Raw genomic sequence first — 24,957 nt, forward strand, 5'->3', positions numbered from 1 at the left:
CAGGAGTAAATTGTTGCTTCTAGTCAGAGTCCTGTAACCGAGAAGCACAGGTAGAACATAGGAGGTTATGTGAGCTGAGCTTTGAAAGATGAGTAAAATTTAGATGGGTAAAGGATATTTCTGGAAAAGTGCATGGATAGAAAATGAATGTTTTTGTAGGAATGTGGTGAAGGTCTTAGAAAGGGCAGGAAGTATGATGTGAAGAAAGCTCTTTTAGGGAAATTACTCTAGCAGTGACATATAAACTATACATCATTAGAGAAATGAAGTGAGGAGGCAGGGAGCCGAGTGAGGAGATTGTGGCATTAGTTAGGCATAAGCTGATCAGAATTCAATCAGGGTGGTGATTGTGGAAATAGAAAAGAAAGACTCAATGATAAAAGTATTGCGGCAGAAGAAGGGACACCGATGTGTGACTAGATGTTGGAAAGAGATGATGCCGCCTGAATTTTGAGCCTGGATGGTGGGGATAATGTTGGCCTCATTAGTAGCCAAGGTAAGTTGGATCCTACTTTTCTAAATGAGAGAAACATTAAAATTTATGTTTTACTGTACTGTTGGTCTCTTAATTTGTTTATATGCAACAAGTTTTTTTGGCATTATTTTTCCAGCCTTAACATATTCAAAGGGAGATTTTATGAAAAAAGCAAAGTATGACCTCTTTTACAAAAGCAGTTTTTAAGGAAATAAACTGTATTCTGTTCATAGTTACCTCTTTTGCTATCATGTTAAATGCTATGTAAGATTTAGTAAAACTTAAGAATGTTTAAAGTATTTCTACAGGTATAATTCTGACACCATTACCAAAGGATGCTATCTTGTTTTAATAGAATTACCGCTTAAGGAATGGGGACCTGTGAAAAATTCATTCAGTAGAATTCGATGGTTCCATATTAACAGATAGGCATTATTATGGTACTGTCCATTAGAGAAATATTGTATAGTAAGGCAGTAAGTTAATTATATAAAACTGGCTTTTAAAATGCATTTATTAAAATTCTTATCAACTGTTAACTGATGACTGATTTAGAACTTTGCAATATTTAGAAACAGTCTAATACTCTCTGTTGAAAATAATCACTAATTGTTTTATAATTATAATTATACATGTGTAAAACTGGAAGACATTACATTATTGAGGAAGGAAGGCATTTGTGTTTTGTTTGTTTTTTAAGTCAGGCTTTGTGTTGAACTATTATTTTTTATTTATTTATTTATTTTTTTAGACGGAGTTTCGCTCTTGTTGCCCAGGCTGGAGTGCAATGGCACAATCTTGGCTCACTGCAACTTCTGTCTCCTGGGTTCAAGTGATTCTCCTGCCTCAGCCTCCCGAGAGGCTGGGATTACAGGCACCCGCCACCACGCTCAGCTAATTTTGTATTTTTAGTAGAGATGAGGTTTCGCCATGTTGGCCAGGCTGGTCTTGAACACCTGACCTCAGGTGATCTGCCCACCTCAGCCTCCCAAAGTGAGCCACTGTGCCCAGTGCAGCATACTCTGTTTAAAAGCACAGGCAGTGTAGCCAGAGGACTTCAGTTTGAATCTTGACTTTACCACTTAGTTTGTGTTCCCTTGAAAGAAGAGCCTGAGAAAAAGACTTACTGGCTGATAGGTTATTTGGGAGATGAACCAAAAAGCAGAAGTGAGAGAATGGGAAAAGTGAGACAGAGAAGGGAGTGAAGTTTCATTAAGTGGGTGATCCAGTTCCCCCTGCGGGCAGCTGGGCTTCAGCCCTGTGGGTGTCTTCTGAATGTACCTCACTGTTGTCCCACCAAAGGACAGGGAGCCTGAGACATGCATGCACCAACTTTCACCTGTTGTTAATTGAAGGTTGCTCCGTGAGCTTTAACTCCGGCAGGTCTGTGCTTGTGCCTCCATGCTATTGAGCAGGCTCCCTTAGGTTTGTAAAGTCACCGAGGAACAAAACAGAGCAGTGCCTCCACTCCCACTTGAGTCAGGTGCTATGCATGCCACATAGACCTGCCCACCAGAGCCACAGTGCGGAGAGGGGTGAGCTGCAGAGCACCACGAAGGTCCGCTGTGGTCTGCCCCTTTTACCAGTGAGATTCCCTCATGCCCCATTAGATCTACTCTGTCACTGACCCTGCAGATTGGTGGCTGATTATAATCACTAAAAGAAATATCTAACAGGTGCAGTGGCTCACGCCTGTAATCCCAGCACTTTGGAAGGCTGAGGCGAGTGGATCATGAGGTCAGGAGATCGAGACCATCCTGGCTAACATGGTGAAACCCCGTCTCTACTAAAAATACAAAAAATGAGCCGGGTGTGGTGGCGGGCGCCTGTAGTCCCAGCTACTCGGGAGGCTGAGGCAGGAGAATGGCGTGGACTCGGGAGGTGGAGCTTGCAGTGAGCCAAGATCGTGCCACTGCACTCCAGCCTGGGTGACAGAGCGAGACTCCGTCTCAAAAAAAAAAAAATTATATATATATATATATATCTCTTTCTCTCTGAAACAAGAGGGTTAAAATCCCTACCACTGCAGCTGGTCCTGAGCTCTTATTTCCATCCTTGACATTCATATGAGAATGCTCTAAGAGCCCTCAGTTGTGCTGGCAGTAGGGTGTTCTCTGGGCAGGGAAGGCAAGCCCGCATCTGGAGTGTTAGTTCTGCACCCTCCTTGTTAGCTGGCATTTGGCAGTGGCAGTAGTTAGGTCACCCTTCATAAGAAGGAGCCCATGCTGTTGGGCCTATGTAGAGCCTTCCTCTCTGTCACTCCACAGGCTCCATTGACGGGCCTGGTACTCCAGCCTTGGGAAGAAGCTGGCTGACAGCACTGACAAGCCATCCTGTCTGTCCTCGGGGTGTAGTTGAATGCCTCTTCTGTGGGAGGTGCCTTGTGTTGGGCATTCACATAAGATAAAGATTGGCACTTTGTGTTCCCTCCCTTAGGGCCGTCGGCGTGCCTCTTCTCCAGGCTTCTGGTCTCTTATTTCCTTTTTGGACCCTTTTAATACAAAAATTAGCCGGGCATGGTGGTACATGCCTGTAATCCCAGCTACTCGGGAGGCGGAGGCAGGAGAATGGCATGAACCCTGGAGGTGGAGGTTGCAGTGAGCCAAGATTGCGCCACTGCACTTCAGCCTGGGCGACGAAGCAAGACTCTGTCCCCGGCCGCCCACACACACACAAAAAATTAACCACACACCCACTTGCTTCTGTAGAGAAACCTAGAACTCCTGGTCTCAGAAATGTCATCCAGGTCTCGCTTTCAGGCTTTTTGATTATTCTGCAACTCCAGAAAAAGAGGCTGTTTAGTCCCACTCTCTTCCATTCAGACTGTCTCCTCTTAAGTTTTAAAGATACTATTATTTTTTCTTAATTTAAGCTTAGCAGATTTACTTCTGGTTTTGATCCCTCTCCAGTTTGGGTGCTTTAATTTTATTTATTTATTTATTTATTTAGAGGTGGAGTCTCGCTCTGCTCTCTGCTAATTTTTGTATTTTTAGTAGAGATGGGGTTTCACAATGTTGGCCAGGCTGGTCTCAAATTCCTGACCTCAAGTGATCCACCCACCTTGTCCTCCCAAAGTGCTGGGATTACAGATGTGAGCCCCTGCGCCTGGCCCATTTGGGGTACTTTTAGATGCAGACGGTGGTTTGTGAATTTGCAGCTCCATATAGTGTAGTGGGGAGAGCATGCCACAAGGTTTTCAGGTAATATGAGGTTTTCTCCTCATATTCTGTTACTACACTTCAATTCCTAACTTTATCTTCCAGCCTAATAATTTCTCTCTTGCACTACTGTCTTATGGTTTCAACTGTGAAAGGTAATTTCCAGTCTCGGTGTCACAGATACTCCAGTTTAACCTCTGATTATATCTTATGTATTCTTTCTTCCTTCCTTTTGTTTCTCCCTTCCCTGCTCTGTCTTTTATAGGGCAGGGGTTAGGGAACGTCTCATTGCCCCTTTTGTTTTTCTTTTTCCTCATTGCCTCTTTTTAAAATGATCTTTTTTTTATTTTTAAAAGATTATATATTGGCCAGGCACGGTGGCTCATGCCTGTAATGCCAACACTCTGGGAGGCCAAGGTGGGAGGATTGCTTGAGGCCAGGAGTTCGAGACCCCATCTCTGTTTAAAAATACACACACACATGTGTATGTGTGTGTATAAAGATTATGTAAGCAGCCTATTAAATAAGTTCCTATATAAAATTTTAAACACTATGCACCAAAGCCTTTTAGTCCCTCTTCCCCACCCTTCACCCCATTGCCCTCCTCACCACCCTCCTTGCCCTCCATCCCACTGCCATCTTGGGGACCTCTGTTTCTTAGGTTATTGGTCTGTTTGTGTATTCCATTCCCTGTTGAGTTAATTTTTGTATTAATATCTTTATAGAAAATGATACTTTTTTTTTTTTTTTTTGAGATAGAGTCTCCATCTGTCGCCCAAGTTGGAGTACAGTGGTGCCATCTTGGCTCACTGCACCCTCCGCCCCCCGGGTTCAAGCAATTCTCCTGCCTCAGCCTCCCAAGTAGCTGGGAGCCTGCCACCACACCTGGCTAAAGTTTTGTAGTTTTAGTAGAGATGGGGCTTCACCATGTTGGTCAGGCTGGTCTCGAACTCCCGACCTCAATGATACACCTGCCTTGGCCTCCCAAAGTGCTGGGATTACAGGCGTGAGCCACCACGCCTGGTCCATACAGTTATTCTTGATTTTCAGATTTATTCTTATAAAATTATGCCTAATGAGAATATCCCTCTCATAAAGTTAGTGTGAAGATTAAGGAATTTAACATATGAAGTATGTAGAACAGTGCCTGGCCTATAGAGCTCTAAGTGTTAACTATTATTTAATATTATTATGCTTGAATATTTATAATTATTTTTGGTAGGCCTCCTTGTACTTCGTATTATTTATTTGTTCTTTATTTTTGTGCTTAGACTTCCTAGGGATATTGAACTTTCTAGATAATTTCATGGGTCTTTTCAAAGAGCCAGCATTTTGGTTTTATAAATTAACTCCACTTTTTTGTTATATATTTAATAATTTTTGCTTTTAACATACTACCTTTTCTTCCTGCCTTTGGTACCCATTCTTGTCTTCCATCTCGGTTACACATAATATTCTTCTATTTTTAAACATTTTTCTGTTGTTTCTGAGGATTTAGGAACAGTAGGAACACATTTGTTTATTCTCCCAGCCTTAGTTAGAGCTGCTTGTATGTTTTCAAAAGCTTCTTGCACCTCTGTCTCCTGATGGTCTGTAATTTTTCCAGCAACCCAGGATTTAAATCTGAGAACCACCTATGACAACTGCATCTCTGCTTTCTATCAGATCTAGAAGTTGCTAAATTTTATCAGTGCCCCCTCTATAATAGTTTTCTTCCACTTCCCTATTCTCATTGCCTCTTGGTTGGGATGGTTACTTCTTGTGTGAACTACTGTAATTACCCTTTGGCTTATCTACCTCACCCTGTCCCTTTCATCCCATGTAATGCTTCAAGAGTGGTTTTTCTAAACCATGGTGCACTCACTTCTTTGCTCTGAAACCTCCAGTGATTTCTCCTTGTCTGCTGAGTAAAGTTCAGGCTACTTTACACTAGCATTTGAGAATCTTATGAATTAATTCCTGCCTACACTTAATCATTCTTTATTCCTTTGTTCTTTAGGAAAAATCATAATTGGTAAGATAAACCAAATATAAAACTATATAGTAATGCTGTTTTTCAGTCTTACTGATCTCACTCTATTCCTTATCTTTACCATGCTTTTCTGACTTTGTGCTTTTGCCTCTGGATTTCCCAGTCTGGAATGCCTCTCTCACATCCTAGTATGTTGAAATCTGTCCATTATTCAAGTGTGAGCTTAGATGCCAACACTTTGATGAAGGCTTATCTGATCCCATTGCCTAGAATTAATCTTCTCTTCCCATGTCTTTGGATTTGAACTGCATCTTCTGTGCTCTGTTACTAGTCATTCCATTTTCGATAGTCTACCAGTAACTTCTGTGCCTTAGATCCACATTTACACTGGCTTGTCAGGATTGGTCAGTGAATCAAATAGGTAGTAAGTATAAGCTTCTAGAACTGCACTATCCGATATGGTTGTCAATAGCCACTTGTATTTTGACTACTGAGTAGCCACATATGGTTAATGGCTACTTTATCGAGTAACATAGAGACTTTCATGATTGCAGAAAGTTATTTTGAGCAGTATCTAGAACAATGCCTGGCAAATAATAGACACCAGGGAATGTTGTTCCTAGGTATCACATCCTCATAGTAGACACTCAGTAAATATTAGTTTAACTTTCCTTTCCTCATCTGAATTTTATTAGCGTTTACCTGTGCCATTTAAAAAGTAACAGTTTATGGCAGCTAACACAGTGTATGAACAATAAATATATTTTGGGTGAGTAAGTAAATACTACGAAGCATCCAGAAAGCATCTTGCTCTCTTTTGGGGTGGGGAGAGTAGGGGAGTGGAAGTTAAAAAAAATTCACTACTCAGGCCGGGTGCAGTGGCTCATGCCTGTAATCCCAGCACTTTGGAAGGCCGAGGTGGGTGGATCACTTGAGGTCAGGAGTTTGAGACCAGCCTGGCCAATATGGTGAAACCCCATCTCTACTAAAAATACAAAAATTAGCCAGGCCTGGTGGTGCATGCCAGTAATTCCAGCTCCTTGGGAGGCTGAGGCAGGAGAATGGCTTGAACCTGGGAAGCGGAGGTTGCAGTGAGCTGAGATAGCGCCACCGCACTCCAGCCTGGGTGACAGAGCGGACTCCATTTCAAAAAAAAAAAAAACAGTTCATTGCTCAATAAGTGAATATTTCCAGGATGCTTAAATTAAACAGGGTAGACTAAGCAGCTAAATAAAGGTGGTCTTATCTACTGCTTTTCAAATTTAGTGTACGCGCATGTCACCTGGGGGTCTTGTTAGAAGATTCTAATTCAGCACGGTCTGGGATTCTGCATTTCTAGCCAGCTTGCAAGCTAGCCAGCTCTGCCCAGTGAGGGTGTAATTCACTAGATTGGCTACTTAAACCCATTTTAACATTTCCTAGTCTTTAGAACTAGTCCTTTAATTTAGCTCAAAGTTTTGTTGTTGTTGTTGTTTTGAGACAGGGTCTTGCTCTGTTGCCCAGGCTGGAGTGCAGTGGCATGATCATGACTCACCACAGCCTTGAACTCCTGGGCTCAAGTGATCCTCCTGCCTCAGCCTCCTAAAGTGCTGAGATGGATTACAGGCATGAGCCACCACACCTGGCCTAAAGTTCTCCTTTTTGAGGTGATAATTTTTAAAGACAGCCCTTATATGTTCAGGAAATATAAGCCTGTTTTTACATAAAGTAGGTGCATTGTTCAGTACCAATATGAGAAAGAATTATGAATACAGCTTTATATTATTAGATTTCTTATGTCATAATATAAAAAACCGGTAAACTTAGCGCTGAACTATTCATGATAGTTGAAAGTTTTAAGCTAATTCAAAATATGAAATAAACCAGAAATATTTTGGAAAGAAGAGGTTTTAAGTATATTCAGGTCCTCCATTTTATGATGTGAGTCTAAATTTCTGTTCTCTGATGTCTAGAAATCACAAAAGGATGGTGATTTTGGGAACGAAGTTCTTGAGCTAGCACTGTCAGTAGTAACTGGCCGTTACTGTAAGATGTAGAGATATATTTTTAGATGCCATTATACTTACAAAGAACTGTTAGAGTGCATTTTATGGTTTTATGGTTGGTTTAATTCCCCAAATATATTGCCCTTAGCAAGTTATTACTATTTTTTATTCCTTAAATTTATTTATTGAACATTTTTATTCCTTTGCTTAGAAATGTGCTAGACAGTGGCAATTACATTGCTGCAAGATAAGTAAAAAAATCAGCTGACTAAGCTTTATAAGAGGAGGAATCATGTCTGTTTTATTTACCATTGGATAGTCAGTACATGGCACATAACCAAGTCATCATTAAGTCATTTTTGAGTGAACATTGCTCAAGATCTGCAAAGCAGCTGTGATGTGTGCCGGGTGTACTGGAAGTTGAACGGGACTCCTCAAGCAGCCTAATGAGTTGGGATCGAGGATTGCATACACAAGGGAACTCGCAGATCAAGTCCTGAAGAGAACATTGTAGTTACTCTGGCAAAGAACAACGAAGACACAAAAGCTGTGCAGAGGAATGGAAGCCTGGAAGGAGTGCCTGTGAAGGGAGAGCGGCTACACTGACTTTGGTAGAGTTGGAGCATCGTAAGGGTATGGAGGAGAGGGGAGGAGAGTAGTAGAGGTCTCAGCAGTTGTCAGATGACAAAAAGTCTTGCGTTACTAATTTTATCGTATGAAATGAGGATTTTTTTAGGTTTTTAAGCAGCGAGAATGGCAAGGTCATTTGGTTTTAGAAGTTAGTCTGAGCTAGGCATGGTGACAGATGCCTGTACTGGACAAGCTGAGGCAGGAGGATGGCTTGAGCCCAGGAGCTGGAAGCTGCAGTGAGCAGTGATCACATCACTGCAGTCCAGCCTGGGCAACAGAGCAAGACCTTGCCTTTAAAAAAGAAAAGTCTGAAATACCCCTCACAACTGTTAAAAAAAAAAAAAAAAGTTCTTTCAAGCACACGTGGAGTGTTTTATGAAAGTGACCATTTACTAGGCTATACAGCAAGTTCTTATACATTTCAAATAAAATCAACCATGTTTTCTGGCAAGAAAGCATGTAGGAAATGAATAACAAACTGTACGCATTGGGAAATTTAAAAACACACTTCTGTAAATCCCACAGATTAAATATAAAATAATCAATTTAGTGAACACCTAGAACAAAACAATAGAGAAAATAACAGCCTGTGCAAAATAGTGAGACCCTGCGTCTACAAATAAAAATAAAAATTAGCTCGGCACAGTGGTGTCCCCCTGTAGCCCCTACTCAGAAAGCTGAGATGGGAGGATTACTTGAGCCTGCAAAGTTGAGTCTGCAGTGAACCATGATAACACCATTACACTCTAGCCTGGACTACAGAGCGCAAGACCTTACTTCAAAGAAAAAGAAACTTAGGACATATTAAAACGTGTGTGAAACCCTGAAGCCTTAAATATTCATATTTGAAAAGAAGATTTTAATACTAATAAGCTAATCTAAGTTAGGGAAAGAGCATGGCAGTAAATTCAAGTGAAGTAAAATAGATAATACAGATAAAAGCTAACAATTCTAGAGTTCTTACTCTATTCCAAGCACCGTTCCATGTTCTTTACAAAGGTTATCTCATTTAATCTTCACAAAGCCATATGAGGAGGGTATTGTTATTATGTGCACTTTACACAAGAGGAAACTTGGGCACAGAGAGAAACTTATCCAAGCCTCTAGCTAATAAATGTGATAGAATTGGGGCTTGAAATGATGAATTTTTTAAAAAAAGATACATTGAAGAGGATTAACAGAGCTGAAAGTTGTTTTTTAAGAAAAGGCTAATAAACTATTTGAAAGATTGATCAAGAAAAAATATAAAGTACAAATAATACTGAAGATATAAAAGGAAGATACAGAAGAAAGTCTTAAAAATAAAATATCTTGAATCACTTTATACCAATAAATTTTACAATTTAAATGTCAATTTTCTAGAAAATTATAACAATGAAAATTGACACAGAGTAAATAGAAAACCTGGATGTTTCTGTAACTATTAGAGAAATTGGATTTGTAATTAAAAGAACCACCCACTTTCATATACTCAGAGATAAGCCTTTGGCCCAGATGATCTTTTTTTCTAAGAAAAAAAAAAAACAGGCCTCTTCAGAGACTTCATTTATTATATGAAGAATTAGTGAAAACTTTGTCCCACCATTTTAGGCTATTTTTACATTAGAAAAAATACTGCACATTTATGAAAATTTACTAGGGGCAAATTTCAACTTATCTGTAAAATAGTAATACCAACTGTGGAGATGGCACTGTAAACCAAAAGGCACAATGACTAAAGAAACTACTGAAAATTTAACAATTATCTCTCCATTATCCTTCCTTATTGGGGAACCTGCCCCGATAGTCATGTAGGTTCTTTTCTATTTTCCGTAAGTGTTGGCCGGTTAGAGAAATAAAGGGACAGAGTACAAAAGAGAGAAATTTTAAAGCTGGGCGTCTGGGGGAGACATCACATGTCGGTAGATTCCGTGATGCCCCACAAGCCGTGAAACCAGCAATTTTTTATTAGTGATTTTCAAAAGGGGAGGGAGTGTGCGAATAGGTGTGGGTCACAGAGATCACGTGCTTCACAAGGTAATAGAATATCACAAGGCAAATGGAGGCAGGGTGAGATCACAGGAGATCACAGGGCGAAATTAAAATTGCTAATGAAGTTTCGGGCACCATTGTCATTGATAACATCTTATCAGGAGACAGGGTTTGAGAGCAACCAGTCTGACCAAAATTTATTAGGCAGGAATTTCCTTGTCCTAATAAGCCTGGGAGCGCTATGGGAGACTAGGGCTTATTTCATCCCTACAGTCTCGACCATAGAAGACGGCCACACCCAAGGGGACCATTTCAGAGGCCCACCCTCAGGGGCACATTCTCTTTCCCAGGGATGTTCCTTGCTGAGAAAAAGAATTCAGCAATATTTCTCCTATTTGCTTTTGAAAGAAGAGAAATATGGCTCTGTTCCGCCCGGCTCACCGGCGGTCAGAGTTTAAGGTTCTCTCTCTTATTCCCTGAACATTGCTGTTACCCTGTTCTTTTTTCAAGGTGCCCGGATTTCATATTGTTCAAACACACATGCTCTACAATTTGTGCAGTTAACACAATTATTACAGGGTCCTGAGGTGACATACATCCTCCTCAGCTGACAGGATTAAGAGATTAAAGTAAAGACAGGCATAGGAAATCACAAGGGTATTGATTGAGGAAGTGATAAGTGTCCATGAAATCTTCACAATTTGTGTTTAGAGACTGCAGTAAAGACAGGCATAAGAAATTATAAAAGTATTAATTTGGGGAACTAATAAATGTCCATGAAATCTTCACAATCCATGTTCTTCTGCCATGGCTTTAGCCGGTCCCTCCGTTTGGGGTCCCTGACTTCCCGCAACATTTCCTGCTCCAAGATTTGCTATGATGAGTTTTCCAAATGTTAACGACCTGGAAAAGCTCATTGTCTTTAAGACGTATCCCTTCTGAGTCTTGTGATTTGGTGGTTTGTTCATCCAAAACGTATCATCCTCTATAAAACTCCCTGATCCTCAGATTTAACTTTTCAGTTTCTTTTTCCAAGTTCTCATCAGTGGTTTAATGGCTGTATCTGAGCACCTAAAAGGTAAAGACTCTTCCAAGCTGTTGAGACTCCCTCCAGGCAGGGGAATGACTATCTGGGTCTGAGATTATGTCATTAAGTTCTTTTTTTTTCTTTTTCTTTTTTTTTTTTTCTTTTTGAGACAGAGTCTCCCTCTGTTGCCCAGGCTGGGGTGCAATGGTGCAACCTCCACTCCCTGCAACCTCCGCTGCTTGGGTTCAAGCAGTTCTCCTCAGCCTCCCAAGTAGCTGGGATTACAGGCACCTGCCTCCACGCCCAGCTAATTATTGTATTTTTAGTAGAGACAGGGTTTCACGTCAGGTCTCGAACTCCTGACTTCAGGTGATCAACCTGCTGGGATTACAGGCATGAGCCACCGCACCCTGCGTCGCTAAGTTTTTTAACCAGAGAGGCTTCGGGTTTCAGACACACAGAAGCATAATTCTGGCCATACAAAAACCTCAGTTTCTTCTGTCTTCCACCCAATCAAAGTCTCCTTCAAAACTTTAAGTAAGTTTCTATTTGCCACTTCAGGACACACCTGCACTGAACTAGACACTGACTTAGAAACTTGGTTTGATTTGGCAAATTTTCTGTTAAAATGCTCCATACTTTTCTTATGCCTATTAGAGTTATTTCTGACCTACTGTATTTACTTTCAGAATTTTCTGAAGCTTTAATCTTTCAGGAAATAGTACTATTTTTTGAAATAGTATTTCTATTTTTTGAAAATAGTATTTCTATTTTTTGAAATAGTACTTTTCAAAAAAGTACTATTTGAAGAACTCTTGAGTATTTACTTTCTGTAAAGGAAGTTCACATGTGGCAGCTTTCTCCTGAGTATCTAATTTGCAATTGCCTAACTGCTCAGTGACATCCACTACTGTCTGTTCTTTGTGTTTGGCATTAGCTTTGAGACCAGCTTTCTTTTTCATTATGCTTTTTTGGTGCAGCTGTCGTCTAATACTTGTTGAATTTGGTCTGTTTCCTGGTAGAATGGAGGAAACAAAGTCTTGCTCATTATCAATGCTGCTGTCATTATGAGTGCTGGAAGAACAATTGCTAGAAGATTCATATTGCTTTTCAAACTGGCTAGGATTGTTGATATCTGATGTTTTAATGGCTTTACTGCATAACTGTATTTCTTTTCCAGAATGGCCACTTTGCCCTTCCTTTAGCAGTTGAAAATCTGGATGCCTCTCACCGTACTGGAGTTTTGGGAATTTGTGCTTCAAAAAACTCAGATGCTTCATAACAAAAATTGCTGCAAAAAGACTTTCTTTCAGTAATATCATAGACTTTATTGGTTTTGAAATTTTATATTTAATTCCCAGCTTCTTGTGACATAAAGGATAACCACAGAGTTTGACAATAGAATGTTCATTCACTACATCGTTGTAGTGAGCAGGTGTAATGAACTTCCCCTTTTAGAAGCATCTTCTTGTTTCAAGGTACTTGTCTGTTTAGTACCTGTGGCATTTCGAGAATGGTGGGAGCCCTGGCCCTCTGCAGCCCAGGGCAGTCAGCCATGGGAGAGAGTAGTCTGCGGGTCTGGACCAGCTCCAGAGTCTCGCCCCGAGGCACCATCTCCCTACCTGGCCCATGTTATCTTAAGGGTGAATTCTTTTAAACTGTCCATGTCATAGGTATGTCCACATTTACACACGCCATTCCAGAGAATAGCAAATGAAGGAAAGTTCCTCAGTTTATTGTGACTAGTATAACTTTGGTACCAAAACCAAGCATGGCTAATATGAAATAAATTATAGACCAGTCTTGCTTATGTAAAATCTAACAAGATAGGAGCAAAAGAAGTCCAGTATTATGTTTAAATATTTTATATGTATATATCTCATGTCTACAATGCTGACTGTAATACAGTTCTGACAGAGTTAGCATGAAACTCCACAGGTTTAAGGGTGCAGTTCCCAACGAGACTGCCCTTGCTGCGAGTACAAGTTAAAAGTTTGGTGGTCCCCAGACCACCTGTTCTTCCGATTAACTGGCTGCAAATCTGGGGGTTCCCATGAATCCCCTCAAGTTTGATAATTTATAAATTAACTGACTGAACTTGGGAAAGTGGTATACTTAAGTTACACTTTAATTATGAAGAATACAGATCAGGACCAGCCAAATGAGATACAGGGGACTGGGAGGGTTCCTAACATGGAGCTTCTGTGCTCTCTTCTCCTGGGATCAGGGTATGTCACCCTCTTGACACATCAGTATGCTCACCAATGAGGAAGCCTACCTGAGCTATGGTGTGTGTAGATTTTATATGTAGGTGTAATGGAATAATTGGCCATGTGATTGAACTCAAACCTTCAGTGTTCTCTCCTTTCTTCCTTAGAGGCTTAGCTAGCTCAAACCCCATCCTTCTACACATGGTGGCCTTTCTGGTGAGCAGACCCCATTCTGAGTCATCTTGTTAGCATAATCTCCCCCATTCTGAGTCAATTGTTAGCATAATCTCAGGAATGATCCCTGAGGCTCCTGAGTAACAAAGGCATTCCTACTACCAAGGAAATTCCATGAATTAGAGGTTCTCTCCCAAGAACTAGGGTCAAAGACTGAATACATTATTTATTATACAATAATGACAAATTGAAATTATCTCAGGAATGCAAGATAAGTGTGTTAATTATCATTGCTGCATAACAGTTTATCCCAAAACTTAATGACATGAAACCCTAATTTACAAGAATTCAGGAGTAGCCTAGCTGGATGTGGTTCTAATCTTTATGTTTCACAAGGTTGCAGTCTGGAAGTCAGCAGGGGCTACAGTCATCTGAAAGCCTGACTCGGGGAGAATACACTTCCATGTGGCATACTCACATGGCGGTTGGCAGGAGGCCTCAGTTCTTCACCCTATGGGCCTTCCCATAGGCTCGAGTGTCCTCACACTGTGACAGCTGGCTTTCTCCAGATCTAGTGATCCAAAAAAAAAAAAAAACAAGGAGAAAGCTGCAGTGCCTTTTAAGACCTAGTCATTACTTTATTCCTTTCTTTTTTTAAAAAATTAAATTGAGATGGGGTCTTGCTATGTTGACCAGGCTGGTCTCAAACTCCTGGTCTCAAGCAGTCCTCCTGCCTGTTCCTCCCAAAGTGCTGTTATTACAGGCAGAAGCCCGTAGTTTTTCCTTTATCCTGTTTGTTAGAAGAAGTCACTCAGTTTAACCCATACTCAAAGGAATTAGTTTCCACCTCTTAAAAAGAAGAGTATGAAAGAGTTTGTGGACATATTTAGAAACCACCACAGATGGTTTATTCAGTAAAGTTCTTAATATGAATTAGTATTAATTTATTAATTCATTTGCACATTTTGAAGGAGAAAAACTCTGTGCTCATATCACTAGATGAAGCAAAAGCACTTGATGAAATTTAACTCCATGATGAAACCTCTCAGCAAACTAGGAAGGGAACTTCCTTAATGTGATAAAGACTTTCATTAAATTTATAATTAATTTAGGAACAATTGACATACCTTATATTGAAGCTTTCTGTACGTAATATGATTCATCTATTTGTTAAACTTATTTTGTTCTTCAGTATTTTAAAATTGTGTTTATATCAGTGTTTTACATTTGGAATTGCAAAATGATATAGTGAAAGATGAAGACTGGAAGTCCTAGCTAGAGCAATTAGGCAAGAGAAGGAAATAAAGGGCATCTAAATTGGAAAGGAGGAAGTCGAATTGCCACGATCATATATATATGTGGAAAACCCTAAAAACTTCACCATAAAACTTTTAGAACTGATAAATGAATTTAGTAAGGTTGCAGAGTACAAAATCAATATACAAAAATTAGTAGTGTTTCTATACACCAATAATGAACTAGCAGAAAAAGAAATGAAGAGAGTAATCCATTTACAAAAGCTACCAAAAAATGAAATACATTTGACCAAGGAGGTGAAAGATCTCTACAAGGAAAACTATAAAACACTGATGAAGGAAATTGAAGCGGGCACAAAATATGGAAAGACATCCATATTCAAGGATTTGAAGAATTAATACTGTGAAAATGACCATACTACCAAAAGCAAGCTATAGATTCAGTGCAATCCCTATCAAAATACCAGTGACAGTCTTCATAGAAATAGAAAAAAATCCTAAAATTAATATAGGACCATAAAGGACTGCAAATACCAAAGCGGTTCTGAGCCAAAAGGACAAAGCTAGAGGCATCACACTACCAGACTTCAAGATATACTGCAAAGCTGTAGTAACCAAAACAGCATGGTACTAGCATAAAACCAGACAGTAGACCAATTGAACAGAATAGAGAACCTAGAAATAAATCCACATATTTATAGCCAGCTGGCAAAGGCGCCAAGAACATGCTTTGGGGAAAAGACAGTCTTCAATAAGTGGTCCTGGGAAAACTGGATATACATATGCAGAGTGAAACTGTACCCCTGTCTTTCACCATATACAAAAATAAACTCAAAATGGATTAAAGACTTAAATGTAAGACAAAGGCACCAAAGACAAAGTGAATCATCTATTTTCTTTTATTATTATTATTTTTTGAAGTATAGAGATGGGGTCTCACTACGTTGTCCAGGCTGGTCTCAAACTCCTGGGCTCAAGTGATCCTCCTGCCTTAGCCTCTCAAAGTGCTGGGGTTATAGGTGTGAGCCATTAGCGCCCAGCTAAATACTGTATTTTCAGCCCATGTTTGCCTGCAATATGAAGAGATTGCTATACTTATTGAAAAGAAGAGACCGGAAGTGGTGGTTCATGCCTGTAATCCCAGCACTTTGGAAGGCTGAGGCAGGTGGATCACCTGAGGTCAGGAGTTCGAGACCAGCCTGGCCAACGCCATCTCTACTAAAAATATAAAAATTAACCAGGCTTGCTGGCATGCGCCTGTAGTCCCAGCTACTCGGGAGGCTGAGGCAGGAGAATCTCTTGAACCTGGGAGGCGGAGGTTGCAGTGAGCCAAGATTGCGCCACTGCACTCCAGCCTGGGCGACAGAGTGAGACTCGTCTCAAAAAACAAAAAGAACTTGCATATAAATTGACCCATGCAGTTCCAACCTGTATTGTTCAAAAAAACCAAAACCTCCCTTAGACCTAGAATCCCACTTCTGCAAATCCAGCCTACAGTTTTATCAGCCCAAACAACAACAAAAGCATCTCTTCAAGTTTATTTATTGCCGCATTGCTTATACTAAATTATTGGAAATGATCTAAAATGTCCATCAACATGGTTGTGCACTGTGGCATGCACCTGTAGTTGGAACTACTCGGGAGGCCGAAGCAGTGCAATCTGATTGCACCTGTGAATAGCTCCTGCACTCCAGCCTGGACCAGCATGGCAAGACCCTATCTCTAAGAAGAAAATGTTCATCAACGAGAATGAGCAAATATGATCATAAGATATTTATAGGATAAAACACTAGATAACAATGAAAATGAATTAAGAAGAACTACAAGTATCTATCATGGAAATACTTCACAGTGTTATGTGAACAAAATTAAAGCATTATACATATAAAAACAGTAAAGTTTTTATATATCTGTAGAAAGTTTAACAATATGTAAGGCAATGCTATATGTTACTTAACAATCCTTTCTTTGAAATAAAAGGCAAGTTGATGTGTGTTTAAACTAGAAGTCCCAGGAAAAAATCAGAAAGGTACCTGGGCTTAAAGAAAAATGCTAAACGGGGCTGGGCGCCATGACTCACACCTGTAATTCCAGCAGTTTGGGAGGCCGAAGCTGGTGGATCACCCGAGATCAAGAGTTCGAGACCATCCTAGCCAACATGGCAAAACCCTGTCTCTACTAAAAATACAAAAATTGGCCAAGTGTGGTGGCATGTGCCTGTAGTCCCAGCTACTCGGGAGGCTGAGGCAGGAGAATTGCTTGAACCTGGGAGGCGGAGGTTGCAGTGACCCGAGATTGTGCCATTGCACTACAGCCTGGGCAACAGAATGAGACTCCATATCAAAAAAAAAAAAAAAAAAAAAAAAAAAGATGCTAAAAGGAAAGCAGGGACAAGTAAATGTCAAATCCATTTCATGCCATAGAATTTTTTTTTTTTTTTTTTTTGAGGCGGAGTCTCACTCTGCCGCCCAGGCTGGAGTGCAGTGGCATGATCTCGGCTCACTGCAAGCTCCACCTCGCGGGTTCATGCCATTCTTCTGCCTCAGCCTGCCCAGTAGCTGGGACTACAGGCGCCCGCCACCACGCCCGGCTAATGTTTTGTATTTTTAGTAGAGACAGGGTTTCACCATGTTAGCCAGGATGGTCTCAATCTCCTGACCTCGTGATCCGCCATCCTCGGCCTCCCAAAGTGCTGGGATTACAGGCGTGAGCCACCGTGCCCGGCCTAGAACTTCTTACAACACCCTAAACCAGTACATTTCAACCTGAAAAGATGTTGTAACGTAGAATAAAGAAAATAAAGTACAGATATTTCATTCCCAAGGCGGGGAACTCTTCTAGGTTCCCAAGTTCTTGAGCTTCACGTGCATACAGCAGGAATCTGTCATCTTGAGGGAGTTCTTTCTTAAACCTATGGGTTTGTAAGGTTTTAGTTTTCTATGCTGTCCTTTTTTGGTCATGCTTGTCAGGGAAGAATTGTTAAAAATCTATTTTAACACCCTCTGCCCTTATTCAGGGCAGTTAGAGACTTAAATTTTACGTACACATACTACCTTTGAACCTTCAGTGTGTTGTTTATGTACTGAAAGATTGCAGTTGAATTTAGATCATGCTTTGAAGTTCCCTTTGTCAGACCACATTGTTTGTACCCAAAGAAAGACTTCATTTTCTTTTTGTCTGTAATTATTTCCATAATTATTTAACTTGGTATAACATGTGGTACTGTAAAAGCATAACCCAAGCCATTGTTTGCCTTAAGCAACATTTTAGACATTTTAGATTTGGGGATGTGGTGTTTACTTATACAAGCCTTTCTTAAGCCCTTTTAATTTATATCTCAAACTTGAGGATATCCATGAAAACAGTGGAAACTTTTTCCTCACCGGATCTTGACACAAGTCAGGGATGGAAGTGAGCAAAAGGAAGTGGTGTGGTTTTTATATCATTTCAGTTGTGTTGAGATAGGGAAATGGGATAGTTTATCCACTGTACTGCTCTTTTGGGAAAGTCTGGTTTGTATATAAAAGTGAAAGGAATTGGCATAACGTTTTAATTTCTTCTGCTCTATTCAGTCATTCCCTCAATAAATATTTATTTAGTATCGACTCTGTGCCAGGCACTGTTCCAGGTGCTAAAAATATAAAGTGAGTGAAACAGACTAACCCTCCTGGCCTCATGGAGCATATATTCTAGAGCAGGTGGCAGGCAATAAAATACAGAAAAATTATATCAAATTATATAGCATGACAAATGCTAAAGAGAAAGAAACAGCCAGAAAGGAGAGGAGTGCTAGGCATGGGGATGGGATTACAGTTTTAAATAGGGTGGGAGGAAGCCTGTAAATAAGAAAGGGATTTTGAGTAAGTGCTTGGAAGGGGCAAGGCAGCAGTCCTGGGGAAGACCATTACAGGCATAGGGATCTGCACGTGCCAGGGTCCTGCAGCAGGACTGTGAGCGGCAGGTGCAAGGAACACCTATTAGGCTGGAACGGAGGGAGGGTGGACCACTGGAGACTTTAGCTTTTTGTCTGAGTGAGTTGGAGCACCGTTGGAGGGATCTGAATGGGGTGTGATGTGGTTTAACATGCTTTCTCTTAGGATCACTCTGGCTGCTATGTTGCAAATCCATAGTGGGTACAGGTGGCAGCAGGAGGCCAGTTAGGAGGTGCCTTCAGCAATCCAGGCAAAGGGGTTAGTGGCTTGGTCCAGAGCGAGCAGTGGAGGTAGTAGGAAGTGTGTGGGTTCTGGATAGATTCTGCAGGTACAACCAGTGGATTTGATGACAGATAGGAAATGGAATGCAAGAAGGAAAGAGGGAGTTGTCAAGAATGACTTGAGATTTTAGGCCTGGTTACATCTGTGTAGCGATATTCTAAAAATAAAAAAAAAAGGATTTTAGACCTGGGACTTTTAAGATTTTACACCAAGTAAAGAGGCTGTTAACGGAGGTGGGAAAGACTTAGGATCTAGCAAATTTGGGAGGGAAGAGGCAAGGAAAGATAAATAGTGACAAATTGTATAGTTGCTGATAACATTGTTAAGTCAATATTTATACTATTTGAGCTGCCTTTTTTTTTTTTTTTCCCCTTTGAGACAGTCTCGCTTTGTCGCCCAGGCTGGAATGCAGTGGCACAGTCTCAGCTCACTGCAACCTCCACCTCCCAGGTTCAAGCAGTTCTCCTACCTCGGCCTCAAGTAGCTGGGATTACAGGCACCCCCCACCACCAGGCCTGGCTAATTTCTGTATTTTTAGTAGAGATGGGGTTTCACTATGTTGGCCAGGCTGGTCTTGAACTCCCCGCCTCAAGTGATCTGCCTGCCTCAGCCTCCCAAAGTGCTGGGATTACAGACGAGAGCCACTGTGCGGGCCTTAGCTGTCTTAAAAATAGCACTTATAGCAGCCTGTGTTTTCTTTTCAGATGTTATCAAGTATCTTTTCTGGTAAGACATTTATTTGCCTTTATTCAGAATTGCTAATTTTACGCTTATCTAACCCAGAATACTCAAGTGTGCCTTTCCCTTTAATCCTCATATTAGCTATATTAGCTAGAATATTTTCGGTTGTAACAGAAAAATTGACTCTCTCTGACCTACAAAATGGAATTTATTGGCTCTTAAGAGTTCCAAAGTAATTGAGGCTTCAGACAAGGTTGCTTGAGTGGCTCATCGATGTCTCCCGGGATCTGGCTTCTTTCAGTCTCCTGGCTCTGCCTTCTGGTTCTCCTTCTGGGCCCAACATAGCTGCCAGCAGTTTCTGGGACTGCCTTATTCATATTGAGTCTGAGAGAGTGACTTTGTCACTGCAGGGTCAGTCAAAGTCCTGAGACTATTAGACCAGCTCGCCCCTGAACTTTTTGTGGCAGGGAAGATAGAATATGCTTAGTGTAAGAGCCTCTACTCCTGAGATCTTAGGGGAAATCCTTGTACCCTGAATTAAAAAATTTTTTTAAATAGTTACATAAGTGGAAATGATTGATTTTTAAAAATTGCTTTTGCATTGTACAAGCACCATGGTTAACAAAACAATTCCTTTTTAAAGCAGTCAGGTGGGAAGGGAAAAAAAGTAAAATTGTATTCATACATTAGTTTGATCAAGATAATTTTTCTTCTTAGAGATTTAATAGTGTTGCCACTTGACCAGCTGGAACTACAAAGGAACCATTAGATAGTAATGAAGTATGATACCCTTTTCAGCACTCCTTCTCACCTTTTTACTTTACATCTCCAGTTTTGCCTCGCACAAGGTCTCTTCTTCCTCTGTGGATCCTCTACCTACATGTGTCTACCTGCTAATTAGACAGGCACATGCACACTAGTTTTCTTTATCCCCAAAATTCAGTTTGCAAATGGGACCGAAGAGCTCCCTGTTCCCCTCCTGACACCGACACGACAAAAAAAGTTATTCCACTAATTCCCTTGATGGTCGGTTTAGGAGTTTCTGCCTCCACTGTTGCTCTCGGTACTGGAATAACAGGCATTTCAACCTCTGTCATGACCTTCCGTAGCCTGTCTAATGACTTCTCTGCTAGCATCACAGACATATCACAAACTTTATCAGTCCTCCAGGCCCTAGTTGACTCTTCAGCTGCAGTTGTCCTCCAAGGACAACTCCGAGGCCTTGACTTACTCACTGCTGAAAAAGGAGGACTCTGTATATTCTTAAATGAAGAGTGTTGTTTCTACCTAAATCAATCTGGCCTAGTGTATGACAACATAAAAAAACTCAAGGATAGAGCCCAAAAACTTGCCAACCAAGCAAGTAATTATGCTGAATCCCCTTGGGCACTCTCTAATTGGATGTCCTGGGTCCTCCCAATTCTGTCCTTTAATACCCATTTTTCTCCTTCTTTTATTGGGACCTTGTATCTTCCGTTTAGTTTCTCAATTCATCCAAAACCGTATCCAGGCCATCACCAGTCATTCTATACGACAAATGTTTCTTCTAACAATCCCACAATATCACCCCTTACCACAAGATCTCCCTTCAGCTTAATCTCTCCCACTCTAGGTTCCCACGCCACCCCTAATCCCGCTTGAAGCAGCCCTGAGAAACACCGCCTATTCTCTCTCTCCATACCACCCCCCAAAAATTTTCGCAGCCCCAACACTTCAACACTATTTTGTTTTATTTTTCCTATTAATATAAGAAGGCGGGAATGTCAGGCCTCTGAGCCCAAGCCGAGCTATCGTATCCCCTGTGACTTGCACATATACGCCCAGATGGCCTGAAGTAACTGAAGAATCACAAAAGAATGAATATGCCCTGCCCCGCCTTAACTGATGACATTCCACCACAAAAGAAGTGTAAATGGCCGGTCCGTGTCTTAACTGATGATATTCCACCACAAAAGAAGTGAAAATGGCCAGTCCTTGCCTTAACTGATGATATTCCACCACAAAAGAAGTGAAATTGGCCGGTCCTTGCCTTAACTGATGATATTCCACCACAAAAGAAGTGAAAATGGCCAGTCCTTGCCTTAAGTGATGACATTACCTTGTGAAAGTCCTTTTCCTGGCTCATCCTGGCTCAAAAAGCTCCCCCACTGAGCACCTTGCGACCCCCACTCTGCCCGCCAGAGAACAACTCCTCTTTGACTGTAATTTTCCTTTATCTACCCAAATCCTATAAAACGGCCCCACCCTCATCTCCCTTCGCTGACTCTCTTTTAGGACTCAGCCCGCCTGCACCCAGGTGATTAAAAGCTTTTATTGCTCACACAAAGCCTGTTTAGTGGTCTCTTCACACGGACGCACATGAAACTAGGCAAGAATCAGTGTTTCTCTACAAATTGAGTTGACAAAAAGAAGTTATCTTCCCCTGCCCCCACAAAAAAAGAACCAGTATTTCTCAAGAAGGAGAGTACTGTTAGCATTTGGTTCTTTATTTTGAAGGATTGTCCCTGCACATTGCATTTTCTATCCTGGTCCCTGGTCAAACCGTATGTCCTGTCATATCCCAGACATTATTCCAACCAAAAAGTCACCTACATATTTTTAGATCCTCTTAGGAGGGGGTGGTAACCCAGCCACTGCTGATGCCTGAGGGGAGTGCAAAGCTGGGTTTTTGAGGAGCTGGGACTGAGATCCTGAGTAGTAGGCACCACTGGGCCTAAAAGGATTCCATGGGGTTGGTTCTGGGAGTGTGGAAGGAAGCAGAGAGTGTAGATTGCTGCTGCCAATTGAATGCCAGCGGCATTCAGGCAACTGACAGAAACAGCGAACCAAATTGGGAAAAAGAAAGTCCCTTCTCCCCTCTTCCAGCTTTCTCTAGTTCCCCAGTTGGCAGAGCCTCTCCAGGAACCAGCTGGTGAAGGACATATTGTCAGCAGCATCCCAGCTCCAGCATCAGAAAGCAGAATCTATAGATAGAAGAGGGAGCTTTCTTTTTTTTTTTTGGCTGAAAAGCGATAGTGTAAAAAGGGACACAGTACTTTCTGTTTTTTCATCTCATTACTTTCCTGCCAGCACCTTAACATGCAGTAACAAGTGGAATTTGGGCTTTGTCAGCAGCAAACCTGCCACTTACTGGTTGTGTGAAGTTGGGCAAGTTTCTTTCTTTTTTTTTTTTTTTTTTTGAGACGGAGTCTCGCACTGTCACCTGAGCTGGAGTGCAGTGGCATGATCTTGGCTCACCGCAATTTCTACCTCCTGGGTTCAAGTGATTCTTCTGCCTCAGCCTCCTGAGTAGCTGGGTTTGCAGGTGCCTGCCACCACACCTGGCTAATTTTTTGTATTTTTAGTAGAGACAGGGTTTTACTATGTTGGCCAGGCTGGTCTCGAACGCCTGACCTCGTGAGCCACCATGCCCGGCCAACTCAGGCAAGTTTCTTAACTTTGCGCTTCATTTTTTTTTTTTCAGAGTTATGAAGATGAAAAAAGATCTTACAGGGTTCAATAAAAAATAACTTCCAGTTTCCCGTTTAACATATGTGCTCATGGTATACCCGACAAAACACTGCACTTTGGATTAGAAAACCTGGGTGTTAGTTTGTCATATATACTAGCTACATGGAATTCAGCAAGTTATTTATCTCCCTGAACCTATCTTTTCTCTGTAAGTAGGAATGATTTTACTTACTGTAAGGATCACAGAGATGGGATAATGCACGTAAAACTAATTTGTAAGTTATAAAAATGACAGTGACGATGGGATGCTAAGCAGGTACCATTCAATACCACCACATACCTGAGTTTCTCTGATTTAATCTGCACAAAATACCTAGATCATCTGTTTTAGGCTAGACTCTGAACTCTTTACCACCACATTAAACTGTTTTTTTCTCTATTCAATTTACCAGTAAAGGTTGAGCATCCCTAATCCAAAAATCTGAAATCTGAAATGCTGTAAAACCTGAAGTTCTTGAGTGTTGACATGACGCTCAAAGGAAATGCTCATTAGGTGTTTTGGATTTGAGTTGCTGAACCAGTAAGTATAGATAGTGCAAATATTACAAATTTAAAAAAAAATCCAAAATCCAAAACACTTCTGGTCCCAAGCATTTCTGATAAGGAGTACTCAACTTGTACCCATTATATGCCTATGGGGTGACCAAACCCTCTCCCTTTCCAGGCAGTTCTGCAATAACTGATTCACTTCGCCTGTTTTTGGTCATTTCTGTGTGTTCTAGAGGAGAAACAGAAGAGTGACACCTAGGTCTCTTAAATAGACAGCTGACAGACATTACGAATCTCTTCGAAGTACAGATATGCCAAAGATTGCTGTGTAGTACAATCAAGTTGTAATTGTGAGATTTTTGTTGTTGTTGTTGAATACAGTTAAACAAAAAAGCTTTGGAGAAACTAGGTTAGGGAATCTGTAGTACAAGGTTGAATGATGTTTTGAAAACAGATTATCTATTTGAAAAATGTTTCAGAAACCTGGAAGCATTTCTTCTGCATCTAATATTGAGGTCCTGGTGAAGGGTATAAAACACACAGCTTCAACTATATATAATGCTATACTAGATTGTCTTGATTCTGTGGTCCTGGAAGAGTTTATACTTGTGTTGGGGAAACTATCTTGGCATAGAAGGAAAGTGAAGGTTTTGAGTGGGGCAGGGACAGTTGAGCAGAAATACAAAGGTTAAATGTGGGCTTGTTTTGATTGTTAATTAATAATTGAGCATGGGGGAAAGGTAGAGTTGGAAAGTAATTTCAGGGGTGGCGATGAAATTGGTAACTTCAAAGTGGTGGAGACATGACAGTGGAAGTTTTATACAGTGGAACTTCCCCATCCCTGTTTTAGGTCTTCACTTAGTTGCATGGTTGGCTCTCTTTGCTCCTGGCCCACGGGCATTATTGTAAAACTTTCTAAAAGACCCTGTTATGAATGTCTTACCCATAGCAAGATCTGACAGCGTGGACACCAAGGCAGGCATTTCGGTAAGATTTCTGTGTATTACCTCAGATACACTCAGACAACTCTTTAAGCAAGTTATTTTCTTCAGGGTTTATGTTTAGATTTGCGGGATATTGTTTTCTACACTGATGTAAATAACTGCGAGTGGTGTTGCTCCAGTTGTACAAGTGTGTATTCCTCTAAGGATTGATGGGGAGGAGTGTAGAGAATGGGAAGGAATGGATGAGTTGCTTGTTAAGGG

General features: G+C 41.0%; 1 protein-coding gene and 1 pseudogene across 8 annotated transcripts in view; one reads left to right on the plus strand and one right to left on the minus strand.

Annotated features, from left to right (window-relative positions):
- The window catches only part of BMPR1A (bone morphogenetic protein receptor type 1A), a 171,036-nt gene that overhangs the window by 89,770 nt on the left and 56,309 nt on the right, over window positions 1-24,957 (plus strand). The window lies entirely within an intron of this gene.
- Window positions 12,019-24,735, minus strand: LOC103783267 (putative RNA polymerase II subunit B1 CTD phosphatase RPAP2; annotated as a pseudogene).

The sequence above is a fragment of the Pan paniscus genome, chromosome 8 (genome assembly GCF_029289425.2).
Source record: "Pan paniscus chromosome 8, NHGRI_mPanPan1-v2.0_pri, whole genome shotgun sequence".
Taxonomy (NCBI): Eukaryota; Metazoa; Chordata; class Mammalia; order Primates; family Hominidae; genus Pan; species Pan paniscus.